Below are 5687 nucleotides of genomic sequence, written 5' to 3' on the forward strand. Positions count from 1 at the left end.
CCAGACGCCAGAAGCCAGGTCCGGACGCTGCCTACGGAAATCCGAATTTGTGTAGAATTAGGATTTCTGAATCCTTTTTTAAAATGGCTTCTAGGCTGTGTTATTGTAAGAATTCTGAATAGAATTTCAGTGTGCAAAAAAAGGTTTTTAGGCAAATATTGTTAGATGTGCTAACTCTCTTAAAGTTTTACTTGGTTTGTATTTAACTGTTTGAAGTCTAACTTAAAGAGGAGCTCTAAGTTAAAGGAATCTATTGAAGAACTCTTCAGACAGGGGCCTGGTTGAGAGACGCTCAAGTATAGGTACTTGTTAGGATTCAAGGTACGACTACTACAAAGATATTGTGAGTACTACTATCTTGTAACTAGCTGTTTCTTATATTAGTAGATTTCCTAAATTTATCTGCCTTAGAGTGATTTTTCTCTTTGGTGCAAATAGTTTCCACTTCATAACCAAAATATCTGTGTGTATCACTTTACTCATTTTATATTTTGGTTGCATGTTTATTTACGGTTAATTATTTAGGAGTCATTACTATTTTTCAATTGGCATCAGAGCGGGTTCACTTGTGTTTTTGAATTTATTTCTTGAGTGTTTTCCGTGACTTCTACCATGTCTCTAAATCTTAATTCTGCCATGCTTTTGATGTCACAAATTATCGCTATTGAAAAGTGCGAATGAGATTTTTTCTAAAATCCACATACATTTGGCACATAGTTGAGTCTGGATGGACCCCACCAGACTCAACCCATCTGAGATGCAACGATTGTAACACTGTAATTTTATTTATAATTGTACATATTGAATTTATCATATGTACAAGATAGATGCAAAGGAATTTAAACATTTCGACTTTAAGCTTAGATTTGCTTCTTCTGTTTGGCTTAAACATTTACTGGCAGGAGAACATCGGCAATCAACTTGTCCAAGTTCTGGTAAGAAGAACCACCAGGTTTGACAGCTTCTTCTGCCTTTCTCTTCCACTCCATTACCTTCCTCTTCATTTCTTTACCCTTATCACCCTCCATTAACTCCCTCACAAGCTTCTCAACATCATCTCTCTTAACATTATTATCTATCTCCATCCCAATGCCCCATTCAGTGCAAGAATACCGGCAATTTATCTGTTGATCGGCAAAAAAGGGCCAGGAGATGATTGGCACTCCACCACACACGCTTTCGAGCGTTGAATTCCATCCGCTATGCGTTAAAAACCCTCCAATCGAGGGGTACGGTGCTTCAGGATTTCTTCTTGAGGACACCAACTTGCTAACATGCCTCTCTCTTTAGTTTTGGTAATAAACTCAGAAGGAAGAACAGCTGAATCGCCTACCACAAGATCAGGTCTTATAATCCACAAGAAGGGTTTCTCACTGTTGGCAAGTCCCCAAGCAAACTCAATAGTTGTTGGGGCGTCATGACAGTGATGCTCCCAAAATTTACGTACACTACGGAGTTGGGTTCTTTTGAATTCAGCCACTCCACAGACCCCGGTTCTTCTTTGCATAGATTGGAGCCTATTGATTTCAGTCTCTCGTCTTTAATCTGATCAGCAAGCAACAGAAGTGGACCAATGGTGTAAATGTGAGGAAGCATAGACGAGATATCATGCAAAACATCCTGTTCAAAGTAGTCAAACGTGTTCAAAATGATTGCTGAAGCTCTTGAAGCTTTCTCCACTTCACGGATGACGAAGTTGAGCATGATGTCGTTCTCATCCGTAGTTCTAATGAAAGTCGGAAAATCCTTCAGACGGATGTTTTTCATCCCGGGAATCCAATCGATTGTGGTTTCTAGATACCCATTTGTTTGATAGCTTGCATCTGTGAATCACATCAAGGTAAGGTAGTACTCCAAAATTAAGCTATTAAACAGTACTGGCGTATAACTAGATAAATATAGTTACCTTTGAGGGGAGTTAAACCTCGTTCAACTAGATGGCGGCAATGCATATAGGCCAAGCAAGCGCAGGCGCTAGGTGTCCAGAAAAGAACATTTGGAATTCCAAATTCTTCAGCAGCTTCAAGAGTGAAGGCCATGGAACCATCAGAGATGATACACGTCACAGGCGGCAAGTTGGAAGTGGAAATGTCGTTGAGTTTGGAGAGAAGGTTGCGAAATGGGACGAGGCAATTCTTTGAGGTGGAATCGTTTAGAGCGACGATGTCTTGGCTGACATCGGCATCGGAAGGTGGGAGGCCATCGGGGATGATTTCAAAGCGAAAGTCCGGCAAACCGTCGAGGGAGTTGGGGCCTCTGGAGCTAAGTAAGCGTCTGTGGTTGTAATGGGTGTTGACAAAAGTTACATGAAAGCCTTTATGGTGGAGGAGTTTGGCTAGTTTCAGCATGGGGTTTATGTGACCCTGAACTGGGAATGGAACGCAAACAACATGAGCTCTAACAGCTTCCGAAATGGAACTCATTTCTCTTCTCTCACGTGCACAGACAAACAAGGAAGCGAAATAGGACTTTTTCAGAGTAAGCTGGAGCTGGGTCTTCCCAGGCCTTTTATAGCCAAACTGTCGAACATAACGGAGCTTTTACTTTATTTATTTATTTATTTTGTAAATCTTCTTCTTCTTGTTTGTTTTTTTCCCTTAAAAAGCAAAAAATCTTACATGTGCAATGACATAAAACCAAAGCAGATTTTTTATTTTTTATGGATTAAACATATAATTAATAAGGACAACCGGCTCAAAATATCCAGTCAATGAAAATGCTCAATAACGTGTTACTGACGTGTTCTTTTGACCACGTGTTAGACATTGTGGACGTTTGTTTAAATATATGACATTATGTTGGTGCTTTCTTGGTTTACTAGTGTTAGGAAAATTGATCAGAACACCAACTTTATAGATTTGAAGTTACTTGGTCTAGTGATTGGGAACAGGTTTATATAGTTTCTTTTGCTACATTTTTATTCCCTTTGGACGCAAGTTTTTAGATTATTTTATTAAAATTTTTGATAGCAGTGCTTGAAGATTAAAAAGTCCAAAAAGAAGAGGGATAAATAAACTGTATTGGTTGATGGTGTGCGACATAATACCCTTAGAAGCGGGCTTCCTCTAGCTATTAAATCAGCCCAACTTCGACCCAATCCCAAGCTTAAAGACATTCTAAATCGGCCGAGTTGTATCCACACTAGATAGCCGGACCTAACTTAGTTAGGTTGATCGGACCTAGTTCGATTAAGAGAAAGAGTTCACAAGCCATAAAGAGAAGTTGGATCTATTATATCTTGGCTTTTGCCATTTGTGTGAGTGCACTTGTAACGTTGGTATCCCACCGTTGGTAAAGTACAAAGAAAAAGGATAGTTTATATGACTTGGTGGATCCAAATCCATTAGCTTAGGGTTTGAAGATGAGATTGTTGTAAATGCATTTATGAGTATTGATTCCCAAAGATAAAAGATCATATGTGAAAAACTAGATTGATGAGTACTCTCAGCGATGATGTAGCTCCACCTATCTTACCTAACCAACAAAATCGGAAAGTTCCAAGAAATCAAAGACTCTGTTTATAAGCCAAATCCTCAATATTAGAGAATCTCAACAATCAAACTTCCAATGCAGATGATGGGGAAGAACATAAAAGCAATTGATATAGGAAAATCAGGGGACTTATGATGTTGCACAAGGCCTCATGGTGTAGTTTAACATGCGGAATGTTGAACCTCCCATCACAGCAAGCTGGTGGCTATCCAGCGGGATGATGTGGAAGAAAACGCCATGGAAGATGGAAACAAAGCATTGATGAACGAGAAAATTCTATAGATCAGGAGTGGAAAAGGAGATGGGTAGATCAGTCTGAATCAGACAATCGAGTAGATACTCTGCTGAATGATCTGCAGGCTAAGCTGGATTATGTCTTGGAGAATACAAGTGAAAATTTATCCTCGGTGGTAGACGACTTAGTCCATATGAGTAAACTTCACTTTACGAACTGAGTATCAAAATTTCCTTTACCATCGAATTCTCAAAATGCCACAGATCAATGCATACGACGGTCTAAAGGATCTTGTGGACCAAATAGAAACTTACAAAGCTCACATGGAGTTACAATCTGTCTGCAATGAAATTATGTGTAGAGCTTTCCCATCTCTATATGGAGCTACGTACATTTTGTCTTCGATGAAACTATTAATGTGCTAATGGACCAACCATTAAGACAAGCCCTACACAAGCCATACATACGTCAGGCCGGGTAGTAAATTGGTCGAACTGGTAAGTGTCTCGATTCGAACAGGTTGCGACGGTTTTTGTAAACTGACTTATTTCGATATTCTACTAGAGTTTTTTTTTTTTTTTTAAAAAAAAAAAAAAAAAAACTATAAATACATGTCATAGGTGATCTATCTAGAAACGCAATTTTGATTGATTATGAATAAGAAACACTTTGGGAGTGGTTTTCTTTCTATCTTTCCTTGAATCCTTGATAGAATCTTGATTTTTTAGAAGAGTTGTGACTTTGTTTGTTGTTAGTCTTTGTGAATCCACTACATCAAGCTGCATCAAGATGTTAGCTAGCCTTACCTAAGCCTGGATACTTAGACTAGGTCCTACCTACATAGATTAGTGTCTTTGACACCTAAAATGATCGAAAGAGAATATAGGCCGGCCGGGAGTGGTTCCATGTTGTATATATACTAGAATGGCCGGACATGTGTCATATAGTCAACATGGTTAGCAGATATTAGTCAAGTCTTAGACTGCTATCTTAAGTAGCGGTTAAGCATATACCTTAGTTTCTTCAAATAATGCTGATTATATGCTTGTCTACGATAGTGAGGATTGATAGCCCGGCCCATTAGTTAAATGGATTTTGACATCCAGTCAAATTGCAAATCGTGCTGATCCATCTCAGGGTAAAGAGTTTGCTCCGGATGGTAGAACTATTAGTTGAAGGAGCTTATAGCATTATAGTATTGCTAACTCCACCATAGAGGATGAGTGTGTTGTGGCTTCAGAAGTCACAAATATCATTTCAAGAGAGATCTCTCGGAGTCATGTAGTTATAGCAAGGATCTAATCGGTTGAGAATTTAGCGGGCCCTTTTCACTAAGACATTACTTCTGTAGACTTGTGAAGTCTTACTCACAGAGAGTAAGTGTGAAGTGTATGAAGAATTGGAATTGTAAACAAGTGAGAGATTATTCTGGTTTATTTATTTATTTTTGTGGCAGATTATTCTGGTTTATGGCTTAAAGTACAATTCCTTTTTATGACATTTTAGTTTTTATTAAATAAAATTTTTTATTTTCTGATTATTTAATGAATATTTCTACTAAGAAACCAACATTTTTGGTCGTTTATATTTTCTTCATTTACCTAAAACAACTATAAAATATTTAATACTTGTCCGTTTTATATCCACGACATCAGTTATCGTCTTTCGAAAGACGAGAAATTAATATATTGTAAAAAGGTGTAATCGACGAGATATTAATATATTCGGTAAATTCACGTCGTCTAAAGCGTAAACGACGACAAACTTTAAAAATTAAGAATAAATAATATAAATTAAATCTTGGTTTTTTTGTCCTATCACGAAACGACGCCTCTTTTTACTATATCCTCTCAAATTTCCCACTTTCACACGCCTGCACCCATTAATGGTCTCCTCCTTTTGCTGCGTCCATTAATCTTCCCCAAGTCTTCAGTTACCCCCATTACTCTATCCCAAGTTT

At 38.1% G+C, this 5687-nt stretch overlaps 1 pseudogene; it reads right to left on the reverse strand.

Moving 5' to 3' along the window:
* Positions 1-753: 753 nt before the first annotated feature.
* Positions 754-2487, reverse strand: LOC133880879 (7-deoxyloganetin glucosyltransferase-like; annotated as a pseudogene).
* Between the last annotated feature and the right edge of the window lie 3200 nt (positions 2488-5687).

Source organism: Alnus glutinosa, chromosome 11, assembly GCF_958979055.1.
Source record: "Alnus glutinosa chromosome 11, dhAlnGlut1.1, whole genome shotgun sequence".
Classification (NCBI taxonomy): domain Eukaryota; kingdom Viridiplantae; phylum Streptophyta; class Magnoliopsida; order Fagales; family Betulaceae; genus Alnus; species Alnus glutinosa.